Raw genomic sequence first — 12,573 nt, forward strand, 5'->3', positions numbered from 1 at the left:
TAATTTATGATATGTGTGTTTGGAGTATGCTATATACATTTTCTGAGCCTCATTCATCATCCTTAAGAATAGAATATTAGCATATATTCCAGATAGTAAGAATTAAAGGAAATAATCTATGCAAAACACCTGGCTTTGAGAAAAGTAAGAAACAGATGGGGCTTACTTAATTCACCTGGGATACAAATTTCTTTATCATAAAATGAATGCATCTAACTAAATAGTACTAGGCATGATAACAGGTCAGGCACTAACCTGTACTTCATCAGTAGTAGTTCATGGAGCCTTAATTTCAACTCTACATGGTTGTATTTCTATTGTCCCCACATGAGAGAATTAAAAACTGAGGCTTAAAGAAATCAATTATGCACCTAAGTACATGACTGACTTTCACTGAAGCTTGTTTTATAGTTATTGCTATCCCATTTAGTAGAACATAAGATATGTATTTTGGTGAAAAACTGCAAGGAGCAGCAAGATAAAATTCATGCCCATATAAACACTGAAATGTTTTAAAAACATTATTGGGGAATTTCATGTCAAAGATAACCCTTAGCTATAGGAAATTATCTCATGCAAACATGAAAGTTTATGTTTATGTCAGTTACAGCAGTGACCAACTTGCTGGCAAATAATTTCCAGCAACTACAGCTCTTCTGTTGCCATTCCAGAGGAAGAAGCTGCAAAAGAGGAATAAAGAAACTAAAAGCAACGAAACAAAACTTAAAAAAAAAGAAACAAAGGTTCTTAACTCCAAAGGAAATTAACATACTATTAACTCTGCTGAATGAAAGAAGAATATAGCCTCCTCAGGTTCTTACAATTGTGTACAACATAAGGTAGCAGATCAGAAATAGAGAAGATATGCTAAAGACAAGATGTGACTAAAGACAGCAGACAGCAAAGGAAGGAAGTATAATTGCTAACACGACATGAAAGTGCTATAGAATGCAGGCCATTGCCAACCACCTAGAAACATAATGTTTATTCCAATGACTCCAAGACAACAAGAAAGTGTGAAATTCTTCTCATCCTTACCTATTTAAGCAGAGATTTTACTTAAAATTTCTTCAAAATATTCAATATAAATATTAAACTGTTTTTGCTTCTACTTGCTTTTACTTTGTGTAAAAGTACAACCTCAATTGTCTAAAAGTAGATATATAATGAAATTGATGAAACCTCTGTTATTACATCTGGGCAAGCAGATGACTTCGAGTCTGTATGGTAGATGAATGACTTATTGCCTGAGATAAATGTTGCATCACAAAGGCAACTTTCAATAGAATGATTGGCTGTGTCTACAAATGGCAATCCATGTTGACTGCCAATAAGAAAAACAGTTGATGGGAGAGGATTCTTTCAACAAGGGAAACAGTGATTTAAAACTGCCACCATACAACATGGGTCCTTATTAGAACTTCATTGCCCATATGTTTGGTCTTAATATTGATTGGCTCCATTAGAGGAAAAAGCAAACTTTTTGGTAACATTTAAACGAAGCAACTGGTATGTCATATGTTGGTGTACCCTTCAAAAGTGGTGGTGAAACTAAAAAGATTCAGAACTTCTAGTCTGGACAAGAAATAGAGGAATCATAGGCATGGCCGTGTTTGAGTCACAGCCTGTTTTGGTCTGGTGATCTCTTTCTCCTGCTTTGATTACCTTTATTTTAGTAAAGAATTGTGGATACATAGTAGCTGTATATATTTACAGAGTACTTGAGATTTTTTTTTTTTTTTTTTTTTTTTTTTTTTTTGAGGCAGAGTCTCGCTCTGTCGCCCAGGCTGGAGTGCAGTGGCCGGATCTCAGCTCACTGCAAGTTCCGCCTCCCGGGTTCACGCCATTCTCCTGCCTCAGCCTCCCGAGTAGCTGGGACTACAGGCGCCCGCCACCTCGCCCGGCTAGTTTTTTTGTATTTTTTTAGTAGAGACGGGGTTTCACCATGTTAGCCAGGATGGTCTCGATCTCCTGACCTCGTGATCCGCCCGTCTCGGCCTCCCAAAGTGCTGGGATTACAGGCTTGAGCCACCGCGCCCGGTCGAGATGTTTTGATACAGGTATGTAATGTGAAATAACCACATCATGGAAATGGAGTGTCATCTCCTCAAGCATTTATCCATTGAGTTGCAAACAATCCAATTACACTCTTTATTTTAAAATGTGCACTTAAGTTATTATTGACTATAGTCACCCCGTTGCGCTATCAAATCATAGGTCTTATTCTTTCTTACTAATTTTTTGGTGCCCATTAACCTTCCCTACCACCTCTAACCCTCCTCTTCCCAGCCTCCGGTAACCATCCTTCTACTCTCTATGTTCATGAGTTCAATTGCTTTGATTTTTAAATCCCATAAATAATGTCGGGTGATCATATCCAGTCTCATTATTTCAAATATCACTTATGTATTGACACTTGTTTCCCAGCTCATACTTTTCTCCTAAATTTTAGCTTACTCCCTCAACAATCTATTCAACATTTTCTCTTCAGGCATGCATTAGACATATATTTAAAACTGGAATGGTGGGAGGCCAAGGCAGATGAATCAAGAGGTCAGGAGTTCAAGAGCAACCTGGCCAAGATGGTGAAACCCCGTTTCTACTAAAAATACAAAAAAATTAGCCAGGCATGGTGGCGGGTACCTGTAATCCCTGTTACTCAGGAGACTGAGGCAGATAATTGCTTGAACCCAGGAGGCAGAGGTTGCAGTGAGCTGAGATCGTGCCACTGTACTTCAGCCTGGGTGACAGAACGAGACTCTATCTCAAAAACAAACAAACAACAACAAAACTGGAATGGATGGGGTCTGAGTTGATCTTTAAAGATGGTTAGGATTTGGCAAACAACAGAGGAAGAGAAGCAAACATATGAGAACAGAGCAGCACAAGAACATAGCATAGATAGGCCAGGAGATAGAGAAAAGTCTCAGTACAGCTATCATAAATAGGACTCTTATTTGGCCGAGAGAAAATGGTACATTTCATCTCAATGTGATAGAGAAAAAAGAATGGGAAATTCTTCACTGTCTCTATGAAGAAATCAAATTAAACATGAGACCCGAAGAGCTAAACATTTCAGCATAATGGCTTTTTATCATTTTAAGATTGCAAGAGTCCCTGTCCTCCAAATTCTACTTAATAAATCACCTATTGCAGTCTCCTCAGAATTCTAGTAATTCCCCCATCTTCAATAAAAAGAGAAGAGAGGAGAAGAGAGATCTAAATGTATTTTATCATTTCTTTGGCTTCTGTTCAAGTTCTATGCTGAGTCAAAGCCTAGCTCAAAAGTTAGTCAGGCTGTGACCCGGCCCCCATCATATTTAAGTAGTGATAGCTTTTATTGCTGCAGCCCATGTTACTGTCATCCAACTCTTTCCCAGCAGCAGTGAACTTAGAGACAATAGGATAGCAGGAATCTTCTTTTACATCCTCTCTTTACCCCTAAACTTTATTGTCTGTGCATTGCAAGAACAAGCCTGAAAAAATAAGACAATTTCCAAACGCAGTCTAAAATCCCAAAAGGTAAGATATAACCATCTGGAGTACAACAAGCACATCATATTTTTTTTCTTTAGCAAGACACTTCTGAGTCTTATGGAAGGAATCCTAGTAGGCAAAGTCCTACTAGCTGCTTGTAACTCCTTAAAAAATTAAAAAAAAAAAAAAAGAAAGGCAATGTTTCTTTAATGTCACAGTCTGAATTATAAGAAGAGAGCTGGCACATCTCTCATTTTATTCATTCTAATTACAATTGCCTTGTCACTGAGATGCCAACCTGATGGAGAGCAAATCAGGTAGCAAATCCCGAGGGGCCGCTTAGTAACAGGAAGGCTGTCTCCAGTGGAATCAACGTGACAATTTCTTCTCTTCCTCTTCAAAGTTGAGAGTCCCCCTGGACAAATTCACATTTGATTATTTTCACTAGGCTCTCTGTCTTCAACTGCTTGATTAGCATCTCACTCACCTAAGAAATTAGACTAAAGTTTGTGACCATTAAAAGGAAACTATGGTATATGCATGGGTGCCTGCTCATGCATGCAGCACATCTCTGGAAAACCATTTTCTTAATGTAGCATCAAGAGTTGGCACCAAGGATATTTTGTAATGGCTACTGCAAGCATGTATTTGTGTATGTGTACATGTGCATGTGTTGCTGTTTATGTTATTAGGAGGTGATCTTTTACAAACACTTTGGCTCAGAAATATGAAGTCAGTTTGAAAAACACAGGCAAAGGTGTGGTGGTTGGCTCATTGGTGTCTGATTGTTCTTTCTCCAACTTTACTGCAGGTATGCTTAGAGATGGCCCGTTATGCCTGCTGTTACTAAAATGTTTAGCAAAAAACTGCATTCTTTCTGGTAAAACACATTTCTATAGAATGATGTAAGTAACTTTAGAGGATAATAAGTAGAACTCATAATTAGCATGCCAAGAACAGAATTTTTATATTAAATAAATAATAATCTAAGAAAATTACCAGGATATGCTCCCCTTATCCTTTCACAAACCCTTGCTTTGGACTGACAAATGACCAAGGAAATAGGTTAGAAAAGGGACAGAAGGAGCCAGAATTCTGCCTTCAGAAGCTTTCATCGTGCCTCTCCCCTGATGTCTTCCTTCACTACTCTAGTGGATAGAAAAAAATGTTTTCAAACTTAGGTGTATATGAAAAGCAGATAACCTGGGCTTCTGGTCTAGACATTCTGCCTTACCATAGGTGGTGTAGCCCAGAATTCTATATTTTACCAATCATTAAGGTGATTATATTAGAAACAGGACTATAGTCATTCTTTCAATTCCAAAATCTTAGGATGATAATGTATGTATCATAAAATTGGCCCTTTGTTCATCTAGGGTGCACATCTAATTATGGTGTATGACAGCTCCTCCCATGTAATTTCCAAGTAAGAACTGAGCATTAAGATTTTCTCTTTGCTGCATAACACTTTATACATAATAAATGTTCAATAAATATTTGCTGATATAAATTGATTTAATGAAGAAACCAAAGCCATTTTATTTGTGCCTTTCTATCTGGAAGCAAAAGTTTCCTTTGCCAATGCATAGACCATATCCCTTTAGAATTGTAACTTATTTTAGAAGAACATTAGCGTATTCAAGGAGATTGGCTATGGATGACTAGCTCTCCCATGGGACAGCAGATTTTTCAGCTACGGCTCCAGCTCAGAGGAGGTGAAATGATTCAGTGTTGTTTCTGTCCAGTGCACTGTTGATGGTTCAGCTCCTCCACTCATGGCCACCTGAGCTGCTGAAGCTTAAAAAATACACCTTACCTAGAACTAGAAGGTCAACCAACAAGAACAGAGTTGTATCAGCCAGGATAGAGATGAACTACCATAGCTGTAGAGTTTCATGCCAAAAAATAGGTTCATATTCCCCTTCGTGCTTGGAGGAGATCAACAAATTCAATTGCCAGTTGTCCATGTGACAGTTCTGTGTCCAGTGCTTTGGTGTTTCAGAGAATATAGGGCAGCAAGATTTTGTCTTTGCTCTCAAGTAGCTTCCAGTTTAGTAGGGGAGATGGACAATAAGTATGCATAAAGTAGTATAAGAAAGACATTTTAAAGACACTTAATGACAACTGATATCACAGGGGCACTACCTCCTTATTTGCTAAATTATTAAAAGTGCGAGAGCTGTTTAGGGAAGAGAGAAACAATCTTCAGATAGGATAATTTGGAAAACAATCAGCAAGGGGAAAGGGAATATGGCTGAGACAGAGAAATGAGTGGTTTAAAAACAAAGATTTGTCAATCTGAGCAGAGGTAGCTCATACCGGAAGTTTAAGGAATGTGAGATGCATACACAGTTCCATTTGCATTAGACCTGCCCTTTCTGATTGGAATCCTTTCATTATCTCCAGTCACCAAAATCTTTTAGAGTCATATGTTTACATATTTTCTAATTCTTACAAAATACAATATCTTTACAACCTATTTTGTTTTTAACTGCTATATTGCATATTTATTTTTTAATGTTTACACACATGCTTCTACTCATTGAAACATCTCTCCAGTGTTTTATTTTCATGGTGTCAACTGAAAAATCAAATCAGTTAATGAATCCATACAAAAATAATAACTAAAAAAACTCAAGGAACATCTAGAATAACAGGATATAACCCTCATTTAAGATATATAGGCCAGCAGGGATACACTTTTCAGAGAGACTTGGGAAAAGCTTCAGGCCCCAATAAAAGGGCTATGACTGGATGGAGAGTGAGACCTTAGCAGCACGAGTTGTTCTCTTAAGTATACACAGGTTAGGAGTCTTATTTTTTATTTCATCATATTTCTAGGCTTCTCCTGATCCTACTAACACTTGGTCACAGAAACAGTGCTCTTTAGTTTGATTCTTTCCAGAATGACTGTAGCATCCCATTACTTATAAAGAAGGGACTCCTTTGAGCCTGTATAATGGGATTTCTTCCTAGGTCTTCAACCTCGGTTTCCATCACTCACTTGCCTGCACTGATAATGTATTCATTATTCTCCTCATGCACCTTGTATATTCCTGTCTTAGCATTTTGCTCAAATGTTCTATCCTGCATTCCCAGGCTTTTGTCCTCCTCTTTTACCTATCCAAGTCCATCCATCCAGAGCCAGACAAAACCCAGAAGTTTTTGAGACATCATTGATTCTTCTCTCTTCTACAGCCTTGGATGTAGAAGCTGAGACATTTTAGCACATGTGGCTGCATCAATTGCATGTGTGCACATGTATGTATGTGGCTGCAGAGAATTAGAAGACATTATTTAACTAAATGTGTGTTACTTTAAAAGGATAAACTTTTAGTTATAGAGGCTGGAAATAATTTGTTTTGGAACTCTGTCTCAGAGGTTGGAGGGGGCATCTAATAGGTTTTTACAGGTCCAGGTAGGACTTGGTGGAGACGACAAAGGAAATGCCATTTCCTAACCACATCAAGGTTTCCTAATTGACTTGGTTGCCCCAGAATAGGAACAGAAGTTGAATACATCTCAGATGCTGCTCTCCACCTCTTGCCAAGTCCTGCAGGATAAAGTGAGTTGCATATATTTGGGCAGCTTAGGATGAACGTAAAACTCAAGAAGACAACCTTTTACAAAAACATTGTCCTTTTTAGGGTTATGATGGATACCGCACATTCCTGTGAGTAGGGGGTAATTATATGTATGTGACACACAACAAAAGTTTTCTATTCTTCAAATAATTGCTTTCAGTTTATTATTATTATTATTATTATTATTATTTGAGACAGAGTCTCGCTCTGTCGCCCAGGCTGGAGTGCAGTGGCCGGATCTCAGCTCACTGCAAGCTCTGCCTCACGGGTTCGCGCCATTCTCCTGCCTCAGCCTCCCGAGTAGCTGGGACCACAGGCGCCCGCCACCTCGCCCGGCTAATTTTTTGTATTTTTTAGTAGAGACGGGGTTTCACCGTGTTAGCCAGGATGGTCTCGATCTCCCGACCTCGTGATCCGCCCGTCTTGGCCTCCCAAAGTGCTGGGATTACAGGCTTGAGCCACCGCGCCCGGCCTCAGTTTATTTTTAACAGGAGATTAAACAGTTCAGTATGCGTGGATGTGGATCTGTAAAACTTATTTGTAGTGTTCAGTGGATGGCTCTGGTAATCATAGATGGTTGGAAAACCACCTTTCCCTCCAGGTGACAAGTAAACCATCAGAAGTGTCTTTCAACTACAAGTAGCATGTTTAAAAGATAAACTCAAGTGTGATTCAAAGCTAATATAAATCAATCACCATTAAAACTTTTTGAAATACATCTCTCTTTTTCCTTGGCTCTTTTATGGCAATACCAATAAGCATATTATAATTTCTCAAAACCTTAAGAGGATGAAGATATCCGTAGCCATTTAGATAAGCACAGGCACAGAAATGCTACTAAAATGGCTGGAAACAAATCGTAACCAAATGGTAAGTATTTTAAAACATCTTTAAACGTTTCCCAGAGGTAAATCATATAATTACTTACTTAATAAATGCATTGATAGCTTTGGGAGGAAGACAGCAGATTAAGCGATAAGGAGTGTTGGGAGAAATGAAATGTTTTCTATGCTGAGAACAGTAGCTTTGAGACTCAATAGGGTTGAAAAAAACAGGAAGGCAAATCTAGTAACAGGCACCTACTGAACAATGGACTCAATCGCAAACTGGAGACTTCATAGAAAGTGTGGGGAGTTTTCTAATATGGAGGGAATTCATATAAAATAAAGTTTAATTTAGACTTAGAAAATGTACCTAGTGTGGGAATAATTCCCTGATAATGCAGAAAACTACAGAAAATGTGTTAAAATAATTTATAGGGTCCAGTTGTACTCGATCAGATGATTAATGCTATTCCATCTGCTTTCTAAATATTCCCACCTTCCACTAATTCCTCTGAAATTTTGCCATTTCAGTCAGGCTGAAATTTATTAGCACCCACTTACTGTGATTTACATTCAGAATGATTTGCATGCCTCTTGCCTGGGCTCCTGCATGCCTTTATTAGGAATGCATCTTATTTGGGGTCTCATGTGATTTATAAGCATTTGGCAAGTCTGCCCTTCTATTCTTTTTTTCCCTTTTGATTTATGCAAGGGCAGAGTTATATTCCTGGGGCTCATTCTTTCCCTAGGAAATTAATTGTTTTAAACTGAAATCTCCCCATTTGGTTAAAACCAAATGTGACAAATTAGATTCAATATCCTTTTCTTGGTTAGAACAAAAACAGTAGTTAGGACTTCTCTTTGGTAAAATTTTGAATTAGGTGAAGCTTGTATACAGTGGCTGTGGGCTCACCATTCAATGACTACGTTCTCTCCCTATTAACCAACCCTGTTTTTATACTTTATCTCAAAATTACATTTTCTTGTTTTCCTATATGAAGTGCCCTCCCCTCACATTGTCTGTCAACTACCTTTTACACCCTTACAGGACCATTGTTCACTGGTCTGCCCTCAACTGTCAAGAAAAAAAAAAAGATCTAATAAAATCATACCACCAGGATGCAAATCCTGCCCGCCTCCATGAGACAGCTGGGATTTGAAATGGGACACTTAGAGAAACAATGCCTTAATTATAACTTCATAATTTATAATGAGCCATTCGCATATATTATCTAATTTGATCTTTAAAACACTCTTCAAGATAATTCTTATACATACATCAGTATTACATGTAGAGAAACTATGGCTCAGGAAAAAGAGGAAATTTAGAGTAAGACAGTGGGCAGTGGGGTGTCCCAAGCCTAGTCACATACCAATGAATTCTATATGTTCCCCACTCCTCCACTGGCTCCTTTGTACTAAGAGCCAATCTATTTAACAGAGTTTTGGTTTCTGGAACAGGCTGTGAGATGCGTTTTCCTCTGGGCTGGAAAGATTTCTTATATCTTTTAAGTCAAATTACCTAGGTAGTTTCCCATTCTGCCTAAAAGTAAAAAAGAGCAGGAAAAAACACGGTAAGAAAAGTTTGGGTGAAACCACTGAGGAATTTTTAATTTAGGAGACTATCTCATGAGACTGAATGCAACATAAAACAGTCCACAGAGATCATTCTTGTCAGGTTCTTCAATCAACCTATTTCCATTTTTAGTCTATCGTTGTTTAGTGACGTTATCCTATAGCATAGTCAGACAATATTACAGGAGAAACGTGAACAGTGCTAGCCTAATTAGACCATTATATATTTATTTCCCCCCTAGAGAGTCTAAGGCTTTCCTAAGAGCCAAATAAGGAGTGGCTGGCTGGAAAATCATTTTGAAAGATTGTCTGACTTCAAGACACAAAACTTATCCATATGTGGCATAGGCAATTGGCATAGGCAATTATCAGCTGAGCTGCACTAGTAGATATTGTGAGAAAAATAAAATTACAGAAGACATATAAAATTTATAAAATTGTAACCAGATTTGGAAATTTGTAATCAAATCTGTTTCATTTGGCAAGTTCATTTTATCAGTGGATGCCACGTCACACCTGGAATGTATCCAAACATTTTCTTATTTGAACAAGTCATCATCAGGACTGTCTCCTATTTTCTACCTGTGCTAATTTTACTCTTTTATGGTATTAGTGAATAAGAGATGGTAGAAAAAAGTAAGCCTTCTAAGGAAAGTGAGGGAAAGAAGAGAGAGAGAAAGAGAGAAAAGAAAGAGATTACATCATACAAAGAGAATGGAGTCCAGTATTATATTTGTCTGTCTTAAAAACTGGCCAATTTGTTAGTTGCCCAAGTTGTCCTTTTTTGATAGTGCTAGCTTGTGCTACCATTTATAGGAAGGTTGGTGAAGTTTTCTTGTAAAAGTCTAGGTAGTAAATATATATTTAAGCTTTGTAGACCACATACTCTATCCCAATTCTCAACTCAATTCTGCAGTTCTAGCATAAAAACAGCCTTATAAACTATGCAAATGAATGAATGTGGCTGTATTTCAAGAAAACTTTATTTACAGGAAAAAGCAAAAGGCTGTATATGGCTCACAGATTGTATTTTGCCAATTCCTGTCCTATATAGTTCACAGGGCATGAACAGCATGGTAATATATTTTAGAAGAGAGATAGGTTAGTGTGTTTTCCAATGTCTCCATTATCAAAATGATTATAATAAACTAATTAAAAGACTTTAATAAGTTTACTATTTTCATAGTAACCTTGAAATTTAGTATAAAATGCCTCATCAAAGTAATGTTAAAAACAATCATTTTGCTGAGCAAATGTCAAATGTCAAGCATCTTTAAGAAAATCAAGGAAAAAGCCCGAATTTTATTTTTCCTTCAGTGTCAATTCAATTGATGAAAGTCAATAAAAATTTGGGCCCCAAAATGCACTTCTGAGATTGTAACCAAGCACAAAATTTGCTTTTTTCTTGTACCCTGTATGCACTTGACTTTTGTTCATGTTATGCTTCTGTTCTTCAGCAGTTCCTTCCACCTAGGCTACACCTTCCTGTCTGCTATTAGGTTGGTGCAACGGTAATTGCAGTTAAAAGTGATGGCAAAAACTGTAACTACTGTTGCACCGACCTAATAGACCCATTGCAATCTTTCAAGGTCAATTTATGTCCCATATTTTTCCATAATGCATAGTTAGTGTCCCCTACTGGCCTTTTCTTTTCTTTCCTTTTCTCTGCTTTTCTTTTTTTCTTTTCTTTCTTTCTTTCTTTTTTTTGGTTGTTATACTTGAAGTTCTAGGGTACACGTGCACAGTGTGCAAGTTTGTTACATAGGTATACATGTGCCACGCTGGTTTGCTATACCCATTAACTCATCATTTACATTAGGTGTTTCTCCTAATGCAATCCCTCCCATTTACCCCCACCCCACGACAGGCCCTGATAAGTGATGTTCCCCACCCTGTGTCCAAATGTTCTCATTGTTCAATTCCCACTTATGAGTGAGAATATATGGTGTTTGGTTTTCTGTCTTTGCGATAATTTGCTCAGAATCATGGTTTCCAGCTTCATCCATGTCCCGACAAAGGACATGGACTCATCCTTTTTTATGGCTGCATAGTATTCCATAGTGTATATGTGCCACATTTTCTTAATCCAGTCTATCATTAATGGATATTTGGGTTGGTTCCAAGTCTTTGCTATTGTAAATAGTGCTGTGATAAATATATGTGTGCATGTGTCTTTATAGTAGCATGATTTATAATCCTTTGTGTATATGCCCAGTAATGGGATCGCTGGGTCAAATGGTATTTCTAGTTCTAGATCCTTGAGGAATCACCACACTGTCTTCCACAATGGTCAAACTGGTTTACACTCCCACTAACAATGTAAAAGCGTTCCTATTTCTCCACATCCTCTCCAACGTCTGTTGTTTCCTGACATTTTAATGATCGCCATTCTAACTGGTGTGAGATGGCATTGTGGTTTTGATTTGCATTTCTCTGATGACCAATGATGATGAGCATTTTTTCATGTGTCTGTTGGCTGCATAAATGTCTTCTTTTGAGAAGTGTCTGTTCATATCCTTTGCCCACTTTTTGATGGGGTTGTTTTTTTCTTGTAAATTTGTTTGAGTTCTTTGTAGATTCTGGATATTAGTCCTTTGTCAGATGGGTAGATTGCAAAAATTTTCTCCCATTCTGTAGGTTGTCTGTTCACTCTGATAGTAGTTTCTTTTGCTGTGGAGAAGCTCTTTAGTTTAATTAGATCCCATTTGTCTATTTTGGTTTTTGTTGCCATTGCTTTTGGTGTTTTAGTCATGAAGTCCTTGCCCATGCCTATGTCCTGAATGGTATTGCCTAGGTTTTTTTTCTAGGGTCTTTATGGTTTTAGGTCTAACATTTCAGTGTTTAATCCATCTTGAATTAATTTTTGTATAAGGTGTAAGGAGGAGATCCAGTTTCAGCTTTCTACGTAAGACTAGCCAGTTTTCCCAGCACCATTTATTAAATAGGGAATCCTTTCCCAATTTCTTGTTTTTGTCAGGTTTGTCAAAGATCAGGTGGTTATAGATGTGTGGTGTTATTTCTGAAGGCTCTGTTCTGTTCCACTGGCCATTTCTTTTTATGTCTTCTCTACCACATCTGTAAGCCTTCAAATCTAGTTCTATTGTCTCATGTTC

The sequence above is a fragment of the Colobus angolensis genome, unplaced genomic scaffold, assembly GCF_000951035.1.
Source record: "Colobus angolensis palliatus isolate OR3802 unplaced genomic scaffold, Cang.pa_1.0 Scaffold342, whole genome shotgun sequence".
NCBI lineage: Eukaryota > Metazoa > Chordata > Mammalia > Primates > Cercopithecidae > Colobus > Colobus angolensis.